The sequence below is a fragment of the Alligator mississippiensis genome, chromosome 1, assembly GCF_030867095.1.
Source record: "Alligator mississippiensis isolate rAllMis1 chromosome 1, rAllMis1, whole genome shotgun sequence".
Taxonomy (NCBI): domain Eukaryota; kingdom Metazoa; phylum Chordata; order Crocodylia; family Alligatoridae; genus Alligator; species Alligator mississippiensis.
Window position 1 is genome coordinate 136,463,707 of NC_081824.1, and position 22,187 is coordinate 136,485,893.

The 22,187-nt window shown below is 41.0% G+C and overlaps 1 protein-coding gene across 3 annotated transcripts in view; it reads left to right on the top strand.

Moving 5' to 3' along the window:
• TULP4 (TUB like protein 4) overlaps nt 1-22,187 on the top strand; it is a 260,862-nt gene that overhangs the window by 48,434 nt on the left and 190,241 nt on the right. The window lies entirely within an intron of this gene.

Consider the following 22,187-nt stretch of genomic DNA (forward strand, 5'->3'; position numbering starts at 1 on the left):
TGTTTCCCATGTCACAGTCTATGTCATTAAATAAATGCAGTAGATTTAAAGGCTGTGACAATACTAAATTTTTGCCTGGAGACCTAATTATAAAGAAGAACATGGAGAATGGAGCTAATCTGGGACCAGGCTGTCTCCTAGATATTTCAAACTGATGTGCACTGCTGCTGACTTGAGTCACTGTGGTTAGGATCATCATTCACTTCCAGTTTTATGGGGTGGGTGTGAGGGTGGATGAGGCTCCCAAGAAGAAAGCAGGAGCCTTATGGTAGTTTAGTTTAAACACTCCAGGGTGGAAAGCATCACCCTTAGTATAAAGTGGGATTTTTGCACTTATTTTTAGTTGGTTCATCTCTGCTTTTCCATCTTTACTGATCTTCCTTGGTCTTCTTTGTACCTCTGCGTTGTGCAGTTCTTACTGTGAAAATTTTGAAGATTGTACAAGTGGTGCCTGAAAGTACAAAAATGGTGTATGAAGCATTAGGAATTTAGATCATAAGCTTGCTTTTTGGCTAGACACAAGTAAGTGTCCATTGAGGAGTACCATATTTACTCAAATATAAGATGATGCCACAGTAATTAGATTCTATACATGGAAAATTTAAACTTGGTATAATTTCTAGGTATAGAATTTAAATACTGGAGGATTGTCTTGAATTCCCCCCCTCCCTGCTGTAGCAGGGAAAGCAGTGGCTGGGGGGCAGGTCATGTCCCTCAGCTACTGCCCTCCGCCCTGCCCACTTTTTGCCTTCTTCCCTGTCCAATTCTTGCCCTTTGCCCTGTCCACTTCTTCCCCTTGCAGCCTTTCTGCCCCCCTGCCACCTGCACCCCTCTAGCTCCCCATAACTTCTGCCCGTTTCCCCTGCAACCCTCACCCCCCAGTCTCTGCCTATTTCCCTGCACCTTCCCTTGCTCCCCAGCCCCTGCCTCTTCCCCTCCTCACTCTTATTGTCAGATACTGTGGCGTGATCCATCCTGAGCATGTGGAAGCTCAGCCCTTGCTTGGCCATGCAGCATGGTGGTGCTGGTGATTGGCCAGGCAGGGGAAAGAGTATTCATGTGCTATGTACCAAGGAGAAACTCCAGCCCAAGCCAGAGTCAAGCTGCATCCGACAGTAAGGAGGAGGGGAGGGCTGAAGCTGCAGAAGGGAAGTTGGGAGTGGGGCAGGAGGCTGCTGTAGGTCTGACTCTGGCTCTGACTGAGGTTCAGGACCAGAGGCAGAGCAGCAGCATCTTCCTTCTCTCCACTCTGCTTCACATGCGAATATAAGAGAAGGGGCTTTTTGCCCCATGCTGATTTGTGGGGTAACCTCGTCTTGTATCCAAGTAAATATGGTATCTAGTGGAGCAAAAATTTCCACTTTTATGTTATGTGGAGCAGTGTGGCATTTCCCAGATTTAAAAGCAAAAATGTCATTGCTTTTCTGGTTGTCTGAAGTGATAGCTGTCAACTTCAGCTCTTAATATACCCTGCTCTTTTGGTAGTGGCATCATCAAAGACTCAGCTTGCGTGCTTTTCTGGTGTTGTTTGTATTGGGGATCAGACTGTTAGACTGAATGACACTGCTCTTCTGAGTACAAGCTTTTTGGTTTAAGACCCAAATTATTAATGCTTGCAGAGGCAGGGCTTGCCTATGATGTTTGGAATTGTACTTTGCCACAGCGCAGCATTTTTCCTTTATTTTTCCAACTGGTTATGATGGTTTCCTACATAGGGCATGACATGCCATTTTTATGCTGACTCTGGATGTACTGTGAGCACAGCACCCCATTTGCTTGTGATTGGGCATGATAGAAGCAAAATGGCTTCAACTGACGTATGAGTAATTTTATTCAGAGCTGGAATGTTAAGCATGTGACCCAAGTTGGTCACTAGTTCAAGGGCTTGTGCTTATATAAATAAAGGCAGACATCCCTGGTTCTGGAAAATATTAAAATTACCAGGATCTGGGAGTACCTGGAGGCCATGACTCCAATTCTATGTTTTGGGTTGCAAAAAGGGGCAGTGCAGTTTAAAAGGGGCTGCTTTCTTTCAGGAAACTTAAGAGTGGCCTTAGGTAGCTGGAGAGATCTGTCAGGTAGCTGACATGGTCTTGTAGTGCTGGTATTAGATGAAAGCTGCCTCTGGTTTAACTGTAATGGGCAAAGGTGCTGAACACCATGGTGCCTATGCTAGACTTGTTGAATGTGGCCCTTTTTCATTTTTCTTCTGTGGAAAATCCTATTGGAGTCATTGGGAATGAAACCAGTAGGACTCCATAGCCTTTTCTAAATAACTTGTGTAGAATTGATTGTACAATATCATTTTTAACAGATTTTTGAGGGTGGCAAAGCTTGTCTGAGCCTATAAAAATATATATTGTTGCATGTTGGAATAAGCAAAAAAAAAAGTTTAATAGACATGAAAAATATTGAATAGATGGTTTCTCCTTTTCTTCCTTTTTGTACCTTTCTCCTTTCTTTCTTCACCAGGTTGTGCTACGAGCAGACTATGGATGTTATTGTGTATGCTTGATTAAATATACATTTGAGGCTCAGAATATGTGTGTAAAGAGAAAAGGCTGTAAGTTGCAAGCATCACTTGCATGTAGGCAGACTCATCTGATGCTTGTAAATTCCTCTGGCTGGCACTGATGTGTTGTTGTGTTGTTCCTTGGTGCCGGTGATGAATATTTCTAGGTACTGTCATTTGGGTAAAACTAATACCATAAGTCAAGTTCATTGCCTTTCTGACATGGACTGCTGCTTTAGTGTTAGCACAAACTCAATTATAAATATATGAATAGTGTAGATAGTGAAAACCCACTCTCAGTAATTTTGATTTGGGTATAATTCATTTTTAACAGTATGTTGGGGGGCATTGCAGTGGCTAGAGCAGTGGTTTCCAATCTATGAGCAGCACTGAGTGGGGCATGGCAGTTACAAGTGGGGTTATGAGCTTAAAAGAAATTCAGCTGTTTGTGCTGGTATTGGCGGGTGGGGGGGGACAAGCCCGCCAGAAATGGGGTGTACAGATGGAAACAGTTTGGGAAATGCTGCTGTAGAATTTCAATTTTGGTACTTAAGATAATCATGGAGGAGATGGAGAGGGTGTAAGCAGCACGGCATTTTAGGTAAATCATGAAGTGATTGTTAACAGGATAGTAAAAATAGACACCATTGCTGTGTTCTTGTGGTATTTTGATGGTTGTTGAAAAGGCTAATTTTTGAAAGTTGCTTTTTTCATCCAGCCATCTCTTTCTGGTTGCCCTAAATTTCTTATTAACATGGGGACTGACTATCAGGAGAGTCTCCAGTAATGAACTGCTGAAATGCCTACAGTGATGCATTTCAGTGATGCAGTTGATGTTTTTGCCACTTAAATGACTCCTAGAGTCATACAGCAGTGGGGCATGAAAAGCTCTTTAGTGTGAGCCCATGGCTGTTATATATATTTTTCACTGCAAGGTAACCAGAGATTTAAAGGGTAGTTATTAGAGACTGAAGAGTGGTTGCCATCTTATTCCAACCAGCAGTCTAATGCATTTGCAGTTACATAAGAAAAACGTGGGAAATGAAATAGACTAGTTCCATTTATTTTCCTGCTGATGCCAGAATGTGAAAATACATTATTTTGTAGCACAGTTTGTTTTTTTGTGATAAAGCTTTCTAGGCTTGGTTCTCATTTCACAGAGGTTGCTAAACATGGCTTTCAGGGGGACTTAAAGTGCACATGAATGTAGTTCCTTGAAGAAACAAAGGATTTCAAAGGGTGAGATTTTTAAATGCATTCCATGTTAACCTAACTCTGCTCTCATTGACTTATGGAGGAGCAGTGTTTTGTAATAACTGAACATGCTTTTGAAAATCCGTCACTCACTTTTGCTTCTCTCATCCATTTAAAAATCAAAGGTAAAATCCTACATGCATTTAAGTCAGTAGCAGAAGGCCCGTGGACTTAATTATGATCAAAATTTTACCCCATATGACCACTAAGTCTGAAATGCACTACACTGACCATTCTTCAGTACCAGTCTGACCACTGACACACTGCTGTAAATGCTTACTTTACAGCAGGGTCTAGCGGCTGACAGCTTGTGGGGCAGATCTGGCCCATGGAGCCATTGGATCTGGTTTACTGATATGGGGCTTTGGCAATATTTGAGGGTGCTTCTTTTGTGCTGCAGCAGGAAGATGCAGCAGTGGCCAGGTACTAGTGCCCGCCTGCCTACATCTGATCAGAGATGGGTCTTTTTGGCCTACCACCTAACAAGTTTGGAGTATCCTCTTGTTTGTGTGTACCTGGCATAGGAGGAGATGCTATTGAATCTCACGGCATTTTGTTCTACTATTCTTAATGTTTTTTTTTTAAGCATCTTTGTGTGGGTGCACCTCTTCTCTTTCAGATGCACAGTATGCAGAGTGAATTCTGATATATGAAGTAAATTCTGTATGTTAACTAAAGTTTCAGTCTGGCAACACTTAAAATGTAATGCAAGGATAAACAGATGCCCACACAGTGAATCTGGTCCATATGCTAAATACATTACTGAGATTGTGCTATGCAGCAATTATGAACATGTAGAGTAAACCAACTCGTTTGTTTTTATTTTATTTTCAAAATATTAAAAGGAGTGCTTTCAAGTCGTGTGAAATTCTGATTTCACATGGGAGTGTTTTTATAAGTAGTTTTAAAAAAGATGTTGCACCCATTTTTCTCACCTAATGACTTAAAAATGAGTAGGGAAAAAGTCTCATCTCATCAGAGTAAACTGTATTTTCAATGCAGTGTGGTACAAACTATATTTTCAGTGTGCAAATTTTAAAGTGCTACCATCCATTTAAAAAGTATTACTTTAAACCAAATTTCATGTGCTATATCTGAATGTAAGTCCCTGGCCAAATCTTTTAGAACCACATTTTTTGGAGTTGTCTTTACCTTTTCCTGGGTGAAGAACTCAAACAAATATTTTTCTCTTTCTGTTATTCAGTTGTAATACATAAGTGGTACTTGCAACAGTTACACATTACAAATGTTTGAACAAAAAATGCTATTTTTATTTTTTGTTTACATTGAAATCTCTTTTAATTAGAGCTGGTGTTTCTTAGTTTCAAGGTCAGTTCTGTTATGAAGAAGAAAAGACTGAGTGCAGTTTGCAGTGTTTGTCAGTGCCTGGCACCTGGAACGCTTTTGAGGACTGAAATCTGTGGAGGTGCAGATTTGAAAGGGAGCACCGTCACTGGGAGGACCATAGTGGTTTAAAAAAAAAAAAAAATTCCCCCAAGGGATCCCAACACTTCTCCCAGTATTTGCATTTGGGAGGGAAAATAAATGGGAGTTTAATTCTGGGGTGAAGAGGGTTCCTTAACCTTTTCCACGCCTTGCAGCTTTTTGATCCCTTTCAGATCCTGACATGTTTTTGATTCTTCAAAGCAAGTACTGAGAGAAAAATACGTTTCCTTCCCTGGGTTGGTCTCCCACATTGCTGGTGCCCCTAGTGATGGCACTATTTGTAGCAAGTGGACTAAGCTAGTAATGGGCATGTGCTCATTGCAGTTACAACCAATACTTTTTATAGCCTTTTTATTAGGAGAGTTACTTTTGCTCTGTTCATTCTCTGTATTATGGGAAGCTGATTCTACCACCCTGTACTATAGCACCATTCTTACCAACATAATTTTCTCTGCTAGTATTCCCTGTTCCCACTCCCAAAGATATGCTTGCAATACCCAAGAGTTGGGGCTCGTTTTGTGGCAGAGGCAGCACAGATGTATCCATAGAAGAGCTTCCAGGAAGCATGAATAGAGGAGTTGTATAGGTCGGGAATAGGATTATTAGGTTTTTAAAATAACTAATTTTTTAAAACAGGTTGATGGAGTTCCTTTTAGATTTTGCCATGCCACGGTGTCAGTCTTAGTGGTAGATATTAGATTTTTCTAAACACAAACTTCAGAAATGAAGTCAGATTCAACAGCTTTGCCATAAATGAACCAAGCGCCTTTATTCACATTCAGTCCTTAAAAAAATAGTGTGTAAATTTCAGTATATCATTGCCTAAGAATTTTTTTCCTATCAGTTAAATTGAACTATAGAGCCTCTGCAAGAGAAAATTATGTTGTTCATCATGGATACTCCAGTGTGCTCAAACAAAATTAACTGAATGATTTTATCAGAGGCTTAACCTGAAGCACACTAGAAGGCTAGCAAAGCAGTGCGATTACTACCAAATCACTGATGTGTTGGCACTCTTCCTTAAAAAAAAGGTCACATCTAACCCCATCATGTAACTCAGTAGAACTTGCATATAAATATATACAAAATATATTGAACATTCAGATGACAGATGAATGAGGTTTATGATTGCTTTTCTAAGCTGTAATAATTAAGGACACTACCTTGGCTTAAAACAGCTCCCACAGAAATAAATCAAGCTACAGATAGTCTGCATGTATAAGATTCCCATTAAAACCATAAACATTTCACAAAATAATTGAACACAGCACAGAGCAATTGCCTGTCGGGTATAACTGGATTGTACTGGAACAGGAAAAAATATAGGCACTTGTCCTTGGACAACAAAGAGTTGACCTTTTTATAGCATCTTTGCAGTCCTTCCTTTAGCCTATAAGAGAAGGACAAGAGAAAAGGGGTTGAATCAGTGACATGTTTTCATTTCTTCTTTATAGAATCATAGAAAATTAATGTTGGTTGGAAGGGACCTCAGGAGGTCATCTAGTCCAACCCCCTGCTCAAAGCAGGACCATCCCCAACTATATCATTCCACGCAAGGCTTTGTCTAGCTGGGTCTTAAAAACCTCCAAGGATAGAGAGTCCATCACCTCTATGGGTAGCCTGTTCTAGTGCTTTACTACCCTCCTCATGAAAAAGTTCTTCCTAATATCTAACCTAAACTTCCCATGCTGCAACTTGAGCTCATTGATTCTTGTTACTTTATCTGCCACCACTGAGAACAGTCTACCTCCATTCTCTTTGGACACACTCTTCAGTTGAAGGTTGCTATTAAATCCTTAGTCTTCTTTTCTCCAGGCTAAATAAGCCCAGTTCCCTCAGCCTGTCCTCAGAAGTCATGTGCTCCAGCCCCCTAACCATTTTTGTTGCCCTCTGCTGGACTCTCTCCAATTTGTCTACATCTTTTCTCTAGTGGGGGCCTAGAACTGAATACAGTACTCCAGATGTGGCCTCACCAGTGCTGAATAGAGGGGAATAATCATTTCCCTTGATCTGCTGGCAGCACTCCTACCAATGCAACCCAGTATGCCGTTAGCCTTCTTGGCAACAAGTATATACTGTTGGTTCATATTCAGCTTACTGTCCACGGTAATCCCCGGGTCCTTTTCTGCAGAGCTGCTGCCCAGCCAGTCAGTCTGCACCTGTACTGGTGGATGGGATTGCTCTGTCTTAAGTGCAGGACTTTGCACTTGTCCTTATTGAACTTCATGAGGTATCTTTTGGCCCAGTCCTCCAATTTGTCAAGGTCTTTGTGGATGTTCAGAATCAGATTGTGGTTTTAGCTGTAAAGAGAATTAAGGTGCTCCAGTTTTGGAATGATCAGACAGGAGAGTATCTATATATAGGAAAATCTTTTATTATATTCCTTCAGTCTTTTTCTTTTGAAGAGAATGACATTTCTTGTAGAAATAAGGTAAGCATAGAGATGACTTGATTAATCAACAATGTGCAGATCAATCTGGGTTAGCCATATTTGTAAACAAAGCTCCAGGCATAATGGGAATTCATGGCATTCAAGTTACTCTTGTACTAAAAAAGCAGCATCAGTGGGTAGGACTGGTAATGCACAGTACCAGCAATGGAGTAAGAGACATCTTCTCATCTACCACCCCTCTTTGCATCCCTCCCATCTCAAGAAGGGATGAGAATATATAAACAAAACAAAAAACCCCAAAAAACTATGCTGTTTTTGACTGTAAATTGTGCCAGCTTCCCCTAGGACCCCGGGATGAAATCTTGGCATAGACAAATGATAGCCCATATATTATAAAGCTTTCTAACTTCGATTTTCCTTTACTACATACTGCTTCCTTGGGCTGCTTCCTACCTTGCCTCTTTCCAAAAGATGATGTTGGCACTGGATTTATAACACCTTATTCCAGGTGGGCCCAAAACCCTCAGACTGACCATGCCCTCTCAATACGATAATAGGCACATTTTATTGATATAAAATGATAGCAAACAAGAATAATTCAAACAATACTTTAGCTACCAGTCCTAGACCTGTCACAGGGTTAAGTTATGTCTGGCCAGTGTGTGAGCTTCACCCTGAGGTTGTTTCTTGAATGTCAAATGTCAGCAGCCTGTACGTCGAAGGCCAAGCCCCCCCCAGTGGGATGGGTGAAACGGTCTGGTGGTGTGCTTTCTGTCTGTGGTGGCCTTGGGTTCCCCTCTCGGGAACCCTTTGCAGCTCTGAAATTTCTCCTTTTTATATCCTTTGCCTCCTTTGATAACTCTTCATCTTGGGGCATTGTTGATTGGTCTCTGTGTATTCATCATACTGTTCCATGTTCTGTCCTGTCATTGTATTCCTTTGTTTCACCAACCAATCACATGCACGCATCCTAATTTGGGCTTTTACCAGTTTTTCCTAATTTGGTCTGTTCCCCAAAATGGGAAATCCCAAAGGCTCTGCAACTGGCACTGTGACCTGGCCAACATGACAAAGTCCCTTATCTCATGTTGTGGTACATGTCTTCAATTTTCCAGCCTGTTTGTCTGCTTGCTGCTTGCCTGTGTCAGACACAGTGGGCTTTGAAGGGAACTTTTATCACAAACAGGCTTTTGGAAGTCAGTTAACCCTTGTTGTTCCCCTGGACCATTGTTCTGATGCAATATCTACTTTACTTACAAGCCAGTTCCCAAAAGCAAGCCTCTAAATACCATTTTCTAGCCATCAGATGTCATCTTATGCTCATCTGTTGCACTCCTCCTCCTTAGTTGTATGGACTAAAAAGCGTAGAGTGAAACACAAAGGCTGCTTGCAGACATTAAAATCCCCCAAACAGTACTTTACTTTAAACTCAACATGTTCTTGTGCTGAGCCCAACACAGGTCCAGAAGAGGCATTGCATTAGTTGGACCCGGCTCACCCAATGTCTGTATAGATTGGGTGCTTTAGTGGGGCTTTTTGTTGCTTTTATATAACAGCTGATAGACTTGGCTTTAGATTAAAGCGCCGCTGAAGTGCCTGATCTATACTGACACTGCAGAGCAAGGTCAAGCTACTGTGCTGCTTCTTCCGGTAAATAACTTTTTTTTTTTTAAACTGCAAGCAAACAGGAAGAATTAAGCACCCAGGGACAAAAGGCATTAAGGAACACTTGACAGTAGGGATTGCCCCAGATTGACCATCCCTCTCCTCGTTATCTTTTCTCTGTGGAAGAAATGTTTATGGCGTTCTTTGGTAGTGTGGAAGACCCAACCCCGTTGTGTCAGGCCAGTGATTCTTAACCAGGATACCTTGAGATCCTTTCAAGGTTGCCAATGTGCTTCATACAATGTTAGCATGTTTGGTGTGAAAACATGATTCACAAGATAAACTCGGAGATTTCAAACAGGAATCCATAGTGTTAAAAACATTCTGACCTGTTCTGGTCTTTCTAAGTTCTTTGCAACAGAAAAATCATTCTATTATTTTTCCATAGTCAAAAACTGAGTGAAAACGAAATGCTGGCATTTTCTGAGAGGTGCCTTGAGCCTAAAAATGTTGAGAGCCACTGCTAGGCATTGAAAAATGCATAAACAAAAAATGGTCTCAGGGAATCCATTTCGTACCTTCCTTTTGTACTTCTTTATAATGTTTTTGCCCCTCATATTCTTTTACTTCTAATTCTGCTGTGTGTCTCATGTTCTTGCAATCCTGATGTACTTCCTTCTCTTCCTCTCCTGCCTTCTATCTTTCTCTCTCCTACCTCCTGTCCCTGTGCTTTACTGTGACCCCCAAGTTAGGACACATACATCTTGGGAAAAGCCTAACGTTCACGCTTATTCAAAGTGTTTTAACACTATTAGCACCATATTGTGTGACAGCAAAAGCACAGGAGGAGTGCATGAGTCAAAAAAGGGTGCTGAATTTCTTTCCAGTGATTTAATAAGGCTGCAGGCCATAAATTGGTAGCTCTGGTACTTAGATCTATCCAAGGAACATTATTCTTTGTAACAAGGAGAAACTTGCTAGAGACACAAAAGGTAACAATAACAATAAAAATTTCTTTAAGTACATTAGAAGCTGAAGAACTGCCAGGGCAATCAGTTGGGTGTTTGGCTGATCAGGGTGTAAAAGGGGTGCTAAAGGATGTTGAGGCTGTTGCTGAGAAACTAAATGCATTCTTTGCATCTGTCTTCACTGTGGAAGATGTTAGGAAAATTCTGTCACCAGATCTACTCCTTTCTAGGGACAGGTCAGTGGAGTTGACCCAAATTAAGGTTTCAGTAGATGAGATCATAGAGGAAATTGATAAACTAAACAGTAGCAAATCACTAGAATCTGATGGCATTCATCCTAGAGTCCTGAAGAATCTCAGATCGGAAATTGCTGAATTCCTAACTGCAGTATGCAACCTATCACTAAAAACAGCCTTAGTACCAGAGGACTGGAGGGTTGCCAGTGTGACTCCCATATTTAAAAAAGGCTCAAGAGGGGATGCAGAGAACATAGGCCAGTGAGCCTGACTTCAGCTTCTGGAAAACTGGTAGAAATAATAATAATAATAATTATTAATTACAAAAACACATGAATGAACATGACTTGCTGGAGGGGAATAAACACGGATTTGTCAAAGGGAAATTGTGCCCCACCAACCTACTAGAGTTCTTTCAGGGTGTCAATAAGCAGGTGGATTGGAGCAATCCAGTTGACATATATTTGGATTTCCAAAACCCTTTCACAAGTTCCCCTGTCAGAAGCTCTTAACTAAATTAGGTAGTCATGGGATTACAGGGAATGTCCACTCATGGATTAGAAATTGGCTCAAAGGTAGTCAGCAAAGAGTGAGTATAAGTGGTCAGTTTTTAGTATGGACAGTAGACCATGGGGTCCCCCAAGAATCTATGTTGGGACCAGTGCTGCTTAACATATTTATAAATGATCTGGAAAAGGGGGTAAGTAGCAAGGTGGCCATATTTGCTCATGACACAAAATTATTCCAACTGGTGGTGAATACCAAGGTGGACTGTGGGGAACTACAGAAGGGTCTGACACAATTGAGTGAATGGATAACTAAATGGCAGATGCAATTCAATGTCAGTAAGTGTGAAGTGATGCACCTGGACAAATAGCCCCAACTTTACTACATTATGATGGGTTCTACATTGGCTGTTACTATGTAGGAAAGACATCTGGGAGTCATTGTGGACAGTTCGCAAAAAACCTTTGGCTCAGTACTCAGCAGCCATCAAAAAGGCAAACAAAATGTTAGGGATTATTAAGGGAATTGTAAACAAAATGGAAAGCATTATTATGCCTCTTTATAAATCCATGGTGCATTTACACTTTGAATATGGTGCCCAGTTCTGTGTCCTTTTCTCGAAAAGGATATAGAAGAACTAGAGAAAGTCCAGAGAAGGGCAAAAAGGATGGTTAATGATATGGAGGGGCTTCCATATGAGGAGAGACTAAAGAGGCTAGGCCTGTTCAGCTTAGAAAAAAGACACTTGAGGGGGGGACATGATAAGGGTTTATAAAATACTAAATGGTGAAGAGAGAGAAAATAAAAATGTATTATTTACTCTGTCTATCTCAATACAGGAACTAGGGCTCACAAAATGAAACTAGTAGGCAGTAAGCTTAAAATTAACAAAAGGAAGTTATTTTTCACACTGTGTAACTAAGGTGTGTAACTCATTGCCACCAGATGTTGTGGAAGCTGACAGTTTAGCTAGATTCAAAAAGAGACTAGACAAATTCTTGAAAGAAAGGGGCATCAGTAACTATTGAGCACGGGAGCTAGGGATACAGCCTCTGAATTAGAACTTCTAGACCTTAAATGCTGGAGGCTGCAAGTGAGAGAGGAGCAGGAGAGGGGGAGAAAAACCTTGGTCATACCTATTTCAGTCTCCCTTTCAGCATCTGCGAGTGTGTGATGCAGGGTACTAGGCAAGATGGACCTATGGTCTGACCCAGTAAATGGCAATTCTTATGTTCTTAATTAAAACAAAACCTCCATATAAATTATCTGATAGCAATAACTGTTACGTGCAATGCATCTTCTGCCCATTCACTCAGAACCTAGCAGGGGTGCAGCTCCAGCAGTAAAGGGCAAGAGAGTGAATGCAATTTAGAGATTCATCGGAAGTGAACCAGAAGCTACCTAAGTGGAATCAGGCTGTGCATATCATTAGCTGGAGAAAGTGATTACAGGCAAAAGTCAATTGGTGGTCACACAGTCAAACATTTCCAAATTGATCTGCTTTGTTTTGCAACAGCAGGTTGTGAAAATCTGGCACCAAATCTTATTCGTCTGCTTGAAACGCACATGTTCTTTGGCATCTACTGGTTTCTTAGGAGAAAAATCAGACATCTATATAGAGCTGTACATTTCTATGGGGTTTGATGTGCATACAATTGACATTTGTCAAAAGACTTTAAATCAGAGGCCAGAACTATTTTGATGATGATTCTCCACATTTTAACGTCATTGTAAAAGAAGGCTTGCTTTAAAATTTGTTGTGAAGGATAGCATAAGGCTAATGGGAATCAGTCTGCAGTGCTGAAGAGTAAATCTTACTTTTTGATAATCCCTGTACTGTATTTTGGCTTATTCAGCAGGTATGCTAAAAAGGAAGAAGCAATTTACTATACAATGAATGGATATATGTATGTTTTTCAGAATTATTTTTTTTCTACCATTGGGAAAGAAGAATACATCTTTTGTGTTTTAAAGAAAATAATAATAGCTCAAGCTAAACTAGAAAGCTTCTGATAACTGTACCCAAATTGAAGATTACTGTTATAACAATAGTAGCTGTTTTGAGATGTTTTCTGTTCTGATAGTTTCTCATAGTGAGGCTTTGTATTGGAGTATCTTAAATAGTGCAGATAAATTAGGAAGCAAGTATATCTCTCTTCCTAGAATAATGTACAAAAAGGACAAAAGAATTTATTTCAAAATCTAGGATACCCAGAGTTAATTAGTTTTGGTCAAACTTGTTATACCAAAGGTTCCTTCTCCCTGCTAAAGATGTCTTCCTAAGTCTATTTACCTTTAAAGGTTTAACATCTGATACAGGCACCATGCTGTGTTGTCTGAGATATGAAAAATTATTTCCTATTCTGTATGTGTTTTGGGGGGGTAGAGATACACTTCTGTTTCATATCTTACTGCTAAGAACTGTTGGTAAATGCTAAATTTTAAATGGTAAAGTATAGCTGCTGTCACTGACACTTATTCAGCTATGTGTGTTACTTCAGATTCTGGAGGAATCATATAGCTTGATAAATATGTTTTTTGGTTGATTCTCCTTTGAAAAGATACGGTACAAAACTATCTTAAACTTGAACTGAGTCACATTTACAGCTCCTTTGGTTTATTAACATCATTGTGTATATTTATAAACCATGGCTTTATATCCAAACACTAAACCAGAATAAAAAGCTGTTTCCTGGGGGAAAGAAGGACTTTGGTTTAGCTGCTTTGAGGATTCAGGAAGCATTCTTCTATGTAAGTAACAGAGATTTTTCTTGAAGAGCCTTATCAGAGTTGTAATAGAGATGAGATATCATCTTGAAGGATGGCAGGGGTATGGTTGTTCATCTCAGTGCTGATAGTATGCTTCATCCTTAAAATGGCACCAGGGAGTTTTTGTGGCCTAGTCTAGATCCTGGATGCGGAGCTAAAATAATAAATCCATTTTAATGGGTGCTGAAGGATTGTGCGTGCGTGTGTTCTATTCCTTGAACATCAGAATCTGTACTTCAGCTTCTGAACTCTGTGGTAACCTAAAGAAAACTGCTTTAAATGCTTCTCTTTAAAAATGAAACCCAATCCCACCCACAAGTGAACTGCAAAGGAAAGAAGGGGAGCATTTGTTGGGGTAGTGTATCTATCCAAGGGCAGCTCCAAAGGGGTGCAGCCATACCCCCCTTTTGATTTGGACTGTGATGCAGAAGCCTCTGGTGACTCTCTTTTAAGACTCCAAAGCATGTAAGAATCCTTCCCATTCCCCTCTGTGCTCAAAGGCATGTCCCTTCTCTTCCCCGCCCATCCCTCACCTGGCACTGCTGCTTCCTCTCTGTCTTGGGGGCAGGGGAAGCTTCAAAGCTGCTCCTGCCTGCTCCAGCTAGGTTACCTGGCAGCTGGGTTCACTGGGAACAACCACTGTGATGGTAAGGGGGTGGGTTCCCCTGTGGCAGCAGTGAGGATGGGCAGGGGGGTGGGTTTCCCTTCCCTGCCCAGTCCCCTAGGAGTGGGCAAGAGAGGGCATGGGGGAACCCTGCCTACCCTTCACTGCTGCTGCTGCTGGGACTTTTCCAACTGAGTCCAGCTGCCACCGTGATTGGGGTGGGGGTGTCAGGGTGACTCAACTTCCCTGCCCCAGAGTTTCAGCCAAAACAATTTAGCCATTCCTGTGAACAAGAATAGGGAAGAAACGTATTGCTTTGCTTGTTTAAAAATCTTTCTTATAGATCTTTCACCTTCATCCTTCGGAGCAAAGGCTTTTGAACACAGGTAAGAGAGTTGCTTTGATACCTGCTTTTGATGCCCCTGTAAGGCTTTTCCTGAATTATACAATGTACTGATGCTGTAGACACTCACTTGAGTTTGGCAGCCAAATTCTCTAAAGAGTCCAGTCTACCCTGACCTGGTGTGTGGCTGTTCTATGCTTGTGCACCCTAAGAGTGAATCAGTACATACCAGGCCAAAAGTCCAGGGGTCAGACTGGGCTTTTCCTGTCAATTTTTCTTCCCAGCACTCTGTGATGAGCACTGAAACTGAGAGCAAGAAGACTTGCTCTTGTGCTTTCAGTGCTCCTGTAGGTGGTTCACAGCCAGGGTAGAAGGGAAAGAAAAAGGAGGAATGTAAATGGGTGGTGGGGGGGGGGGAGATACAGAAGGGAAGAGAAGAAGGGGAACTGTAGGATAGGTGCTGCTTATTAAGGCCCTAAAGGGGGCATGGACAGGCACAATGGCAGGAATGAGAGGGAGGGTGAGGGTTGAGGGTAAGGGCCAAGAGCAGGAGTCAGGCAAAAAAAGGGGAGGAGCTGGAAAGCATAGCAGCAAGGTTGGGAAACAGGTATTGGAACCTTGAACAAGAGTGGATAGGAGAAGTAACGTGAAGAAGAGCTGGAGGGAATAAGGAAACCATCTAGGAGGAAGAGCCAGAAGAACTCATGACTTCTAGAGCAGTGTTGTTTTTTTTTAGTCGGGTCACCCATCCATAATTTTTTGTTTTAATAGAATGGCAACCCAGGTTGATAACCCCCTCTTGTACTGCTTCAGCTTACCTTCGTTGTTTTCAACTGGGGCTCTGCTGCTGCTGTGGCCAGATGAAAATGCCCCGCGTGCCTCTGAGCCGCTGCTTTAGAGCATAGAGCTTGGATCTGGGAGCTCTATTCTTGAGTCATTGAGTTTGCAGGTAAATTGGGGCTTTGGGGATGACTCAGAGTTGTGCAGTGAATGAGGCGCACTCTGGTCTCTAGAACTCATTCTTCTTCATTTGCTGCAGAAATTGGTAGGTATGTGGAGACTTTCACAGGGGACTGGAGGAAAAGGAAAGATATTTTCATAGTTAAGCAGTTGAGTATAGCCTGGAAGAAATGGACTCTGTCCTGGCCCATGCCATGGAGTCCCTGAGTAATGACGGGCAGTTTGCTTTGAACTTAACTTTCACAGGAGCCAGTGTGCATTTCTCATTTCTGGGTAATAGTAGTAATAGTCACACTGCCTGTCCTCAGAGAGCAGTTGTGAAGATGAATTCATTAATGCTCAGATACTGTAATGGTGCATAGGCAGCCTTAATTCTGGTGCTTCCTCTTTTGAGGAACTTTAAGTTCTTTGAAATAAAGAATAGTCTCTTTTTTTTCTTATACTATAGTATGAAGGAGGGGTTGGGGAGGACTTTTGTAAGATCACCTTTAAAATACGGTTTTAGAAAGTGTGCATCTCCTTCAGGGTTTAATTATATATATTCATAAATGCTAGGGTTGGAAGGGACCTCAACAGATCATCAAGTCCAACCCCCTGCCTAGGCAGGAAAGAGTGCTGGGGTCAGATGACCCCAGCCAGATGCCTGTCCAGCCTTCTCTTAAATACCCACAAGGTAGGGGAGAGCACCACCTCCCTTGGAAGCCTATTCTAAATTTTGGCCACCCTTACTGTGAAGAAGTTTTTCCTGATATCTAGCCTAAATCTGCTCTCTATCAGTTTGTGACCATTGTTCCCTGTTACCCTAAGAGGCGCACTGGTGAACAGAGCATCTCTGATCCCTTGCTGCATCCCCCTAATGAATTCGTAGGTGGCCACAAGATCACCTCAGCCTTCTCTTGCAGAGGCTGAGGAGGTCCAGGTCCCTCAGTCTCTCCTCATAGGACTTGTCCTGTAAGCCCCTAACCATATGAAGTTGCACATGTGTATACCATGGAGGTGCGGCTTTGTGCATCTAAAGTAGGGTATGTTGAGACAGTCCTTGGATTGGATGGGTGCAGTCAACTTTTAAAAACCTGGCCTCAGATGTGTGGAATGTTCAGTTGTATTTTATATATTTACTTATTATGATAGTGTTATTCTTTAATAGCTTTTGATTCATTCATTTTAAAACTCCAGCTAGAAAAAACAACATGAATCAGTAGTATGGACCATTTCTAATGCAAATCACAGGTAGTATAAAAATGGAATCCTTTCTTAAGGATCAGTGCTATATCAGTTGAGTACTGCACATTGTTTGCTGTCATGGTCATACATATGTCCTTAACTTGCCCTGTTCAGCCTAGGTTCTTGTAAAATTGTATTGTTTTTTGTTGTCACACTAGTCAGTTTAGATTAGGATTACATCTTTTAGGGGACTTAGATTTTCAAGTGCAATCCTCTGCTAAATCACTGCAAAAATAGCATAATTGAGCTATTTGCAAATATGGTTTAGAAACGGGGGGGGGGGGTTTGTTTGTTTTTTGTTTGTTTTCTAATTGGTGGCTCTGAGAAGACTACCTCAGTTTAGACCCAGTCTTATTCTCTTTTGTCCTCAGTAATAAAGAGTCTGTAGGAAAAAAGGCCCAGAGTAATACCCCTGCAACCCTTTACATTTACTGCTTTTGCAGATACAACCAAGTGACTGTGAGTAAGCAGTTCTTTTGATGCAGAAGAAGAAATAGAATCCAGCGTTCCCTCTCTCAGCTGCTAAACAGGATTATCTTGCTTCTCTCAAGAGTGTTAGAGGTGGGTTTGAATATACATAATGAACAGGTGCATTCAGCAATAAGTGGCTACTTTTTCATACGTTAGTCTATAAGGTTCAAATCTACCTTACCTTCTGCTTTTACATAATTTACTTTTTAGGGGAAAGTTAACTGCAGATCTCCTCTGCAGCTTGAGAGTTTTATGGCTGGATTTTAAGGTTCCTTTCCACTGTTCTGACAAGGGCAAAGAGGCCTAAAATGAGCAACAATGAAAGTTACACTGTTGTAAAAGCCTTTTTTGCTGTCTGAGAATTTTAGAGGGGGCTTTGGCAGCTCCTAGAATTTTTTCCTGAAGAAGTTGACGCAGGAAAAAAAGTCTCTTTTTTTTTAAATTTTCCCACAAAACACTTAGACATGAAGTGAAGAATTTTATCTAGTTTTGAAATGTTAACGTGAAAGAGAATGACAGCTTTCGGTTTGGTTTGCAGATTTAGATTTTTTTTCCCTCTCTTATTTTCTCCTTTGTTGTTTAAACTGACCCATTCTAGGGTTATGATAGCTACATAACCACATTTTCCACTGGTAAAATTTTTCTGTTGGAAAATGTTTGACCAGTTATAGCAACAGCTGTAAACCTACTGTAGTGCATTTGAAAGAGGATAGTTCACTAATCACTTGTCAGGTTTAGATGTCACTGGTAATAACTCTGAATTCTGTTTCCAGTATCACCTCCCCCATTTCCATCTACTAATGAAGTTGTATCAGTAGACATTTGTGAAGTAGAGTTGGCATTTATACTGCCATTCCCATAAGATGAAGCATAATGTGCATAATGTTTGTGGATATACTTTGAGTATGGTGTAAATTCTGAGTTGCTTGCTTTGTACACACTATGTTAATGGTGGTGATCTTGGTGCACTTACTCTTTCTGTCACTTGATGGTGATGGGCAGATGTAACTTGAGACTGCAGAGCCAAAACAGTGATCCAGTGGCAGTGCTCAATGTTAAGCACGGCCTTGCAATAGAAAGAGCTGCTGTTTGCCTGGAAGTACGTTCTCATCAACAAGGGAACAAGCTGAGCTCAAGCTGCAGGGCACGAAGATATTGAGGAGAGATCTTCCAGTCATAGGGATGCCAAACAGTTTGACATCAAACAGCTGTTAAATATTGCATGTGCATGACAGGCTCTTGTATAAATAGCTGCTAGGCTGCTTTGAATATTAATTAATTTCCTGATTACTTTCTTTTAGTTTATAGTTTTAGTTTTAAAGTGTTTCAAGGTCCTTTCAGATGAAGGGCTCTAGATAATGGTAGCTTTGGATGTTTACCATTAGTCTGGGACACTTTCATTCATTTATGATTGGACTAGTACATTAAAGCAACTGTACTCTGTCCATTCATGGTATGAAACTGTTAGAATGTCACCCTTAATATTTATGATAGATCATTTATAAGTTGCCTCTTGTAAGGCATCTGTGGGGTGAGTTAAAACAAGTACAAAACATTAAAACCAAATCCCTATGTTAAACAGCCAAATAAAATACACAGCTAGACAGTATTAAAAAAGTTGGGCAGAAAGACGAGCCCAATACACCTCCTACAAACCACCCACAGTGGGCTCAGTTCCCAACTAGTCCAGACAAATGGGAAAAACATGGGTAGCAGACATAAAGGCAAGGGGAGGGCACCCAAAAACCAGTTAAAAATAGCTCAGCTGAAATAAACAAGACTTGCAGTAAAGGCCTCAGCGGATGAGTAAAAGAGAAGTGTACTATGAAATGTTGCACAGAAATGAATTACTCCACAATAGGAACATTGGTTTTCAAAGTTAGGCCCGGTTCTTGCAATTGATTACATATGGACCAAGTACCTAAGCCCCCCATGACTTAGCATGACTGCTTCAGCAGAGTAGTCTGCGATTAATCTGTTGCAGGAGACTGAACTCTGCCTTTGGATAGACCCACAGGCTTGCTTGGAGTCCTGCCTGAGGTCAGAAGGGTTCAGCGCAGGCACAGGCATTCAACCAGAATGTCCCATCCATGCCATTTAGCCATTTAGAACAATGCTGAAGGAAGTGCTGAAATGCTTGGCTGAATGGGGGCCTAAACGTGTTTGTCCTTTGCTTTAAAAAGATGTAATTTAGAGGTTTTCGGTATTTTCATGGCCTCATTGAAGCTTACTTGTTTTTTTTTCCCCCTTCAGAAATACTTTTATTCCTATTCTTTTCTAGCTGTCAGACTGCCATTGGTAAAATTAGACTGAGTGCAAACATTCATCTAGAATATCACTTTCTAATAAGAGATTCCTTCATAAATGGTTTGTGGTTTTCAACAATAATTTTAGTTATAAGTTCTGATTTACGTTCTACTGTGTAATCTGAACTGAATTCCTTCACCTGCGTCTAGTTATTTCCAAAACCAAGTTAAGTGATCTGGGAGAGGAAAGTGAGAAGCCTGCAAAATGCACTGTTTGACATTTCTAATTGAGTCCACCCAGGCTCTTGGCTCTGAACTTTCAAAACAAACATGCCTGTGAGTTTTGCTGCACATTATGCTGCTGTTTTATTATACCTTTTGGCAACCTACATTTGATTTTTCCTCTGCATAGTTACCATCTTATGGAATTCTTACTGCCTGTTGTTTTTTCCACTTGGCCTATTTAGGTCTTTGTTTAATTAGGTACAAAAAAACCCTCACTTATCCTGTGCCTTTTTCCCTAAAGTAACATTCTATTTCTTTTCTAACCAACTCTTCTCCCAGCACCCTTTCATGGTGAGAATGTTTTAATGTGTGTTCACTTTTCTTTTTTCCTTCCCATTTGTGTTCTTTTTGAATCTCTTCAGGTAAAATTAATGGTTGTGAAAGATACCAGATTTGAGAGCCTTAGATATTTGCGCTTTCACTTATGTCTGTCCCATCTGGATTATGATCAATTGCCCAAAGATGAAACATGCCAAGTCATTCAGTCGTGTCATCTGAAAGATCAGTCATCCTATCTCCTTTTTTTAAATTGATGCTTTATTAGAAACTCTTATCCCTTGCACAAGCTGAATACTCACGGTCACGTTTCCTAGTTTTTGATATGTGACCAGGGGACGATATCCAACAGATGATCATTTCAAAATGGAAGCTTGGATCAATTCTGGGGGAACATAGAGAATGTTTATAAAATAGTGGATTGTTGCGAGTTGCTCTGCATAACTACCATTTCTTTGTTTCTGTATTTATAAATAGAATAATAGCAATGCTCAGTGTTTTAAAAATAAATATTAATTGAAATGAATACACAAGAAATATAGTAATAATTTCTGTTGCATTACATGGGACTTCGATTTTATAAACGTTGACCCATCTGCTGTTGAGTCTGCTAGCACAGACCCTCCCTTAGTGCATTTGCTGAACCCCTTTGAGTTAAAGGATCTGTGCTAGGAGGTTTTACTATCCTTAGAGTTCATGATCTGTGCAGTCAGCAGATGGTGAGAAGGGAATAAATAAAGACAGGTGCTAAGATCTTGAGGATGCCGGGTCTGCTGCAGTGCTGAGAATAAACAGAACAGGTCAGGCATCAAGGCCGTGGGGACCCCTCCTCTGTTGCCATGGCTGGAGTGTGCTGCTGATTCCCTGAGCTGCCCTGGCCACATCCGGTCTCTTCCTGGGCTGTAGGTTTCCGACCGCTGTTCTAAGGTATTTGGTCTAGGAAGGCTCTGTTTCATGTGGCCTGAATTCTAGAAGCAGATGTAGGGATTTAGAAAGAGGCTGCATGCTCATTTTCTATCTTTGCCTTTCAACATTTGTTATGCTCACAGATGCAGTCTGTATTCCTAACATGCTCCTTTGTCAAATTGATGGCTTAATTGTGCTTTAGAAGAGTCTAATTGCATACAGTGTGTATTTCCCCAAAAGGCTGAAATGGTGCTTAAGGAGCCCCGTGCATTGGGTAAGCTAAATATTTATTCAACAAATCAGAGTTTTGCAGAGGAAAACACTGCAATTTGTCAGATTTTTTTTAAAGGTAAGGTTGGGCCTAAATGATATATTTATCCAATAGGGCTGTATTTTAGATAAAGTGCACATGTGTGCATGCGTGTGTGTGTGTGTAAGACCTGACAGGAAAAAAAATTAAAATTATTGAACATAAACACTAAACGAATAACGCTTGTGCGAATAAAAAAATCCCCGGAGTAAACCAACTGTGCTATCAGGCAACCAAAGAAATGCAAAGACTTGTTTGTTCCAGGTTGCAGGATTGTCCCAGTGGTTCTTTTTGGCTGCGCATGGCATTAAATGAAACAGATGAAAGTGGTAGTATGCTGGCAGCTTGTCAAAGGGAGAGCCTGAAGTGTAGGAAATGGTTGTCGAGGTCACCACTACTCAAGGGATGAGACAGTAGGTTAAAAAATGAGGTGGGGAAGAATCCTGAAGAATGATGCCAGGGAAGAAAAGAGATAAAAAGCCAGGGTTGAAGATCGTAGCTTTTTTGAGAGAAGAGATGCAAAAATAGAACAGACCCTGTCAGAAGTATAGGAAAAGTGAAAATAAGAACTAAGGTAGGCAGTAGTTTAATTCAGTGGCAACTCTGAGTGATTTGTTTAAAACAAAGGTAGAACACATAGAATTATGCCTGTTAAAGGCTTTAAGATCCCTGCTTTTTCTTTTAATAATTTTCAAACTTTGCTACAACTAGTGCGTCTTCACTACTGACAGCAGTGGCAAGAGTCCCAGTGTGAATGATGTTTCAGCAGCACAGAAGTTAAAATATCAGTGGCTGCCAGCCCAGTGTCGAGAGTAAGGCCATTTCTGCAAGAAACAACTTAGCATTAGTGAGGGCCTAATGCTCCTCACTCTG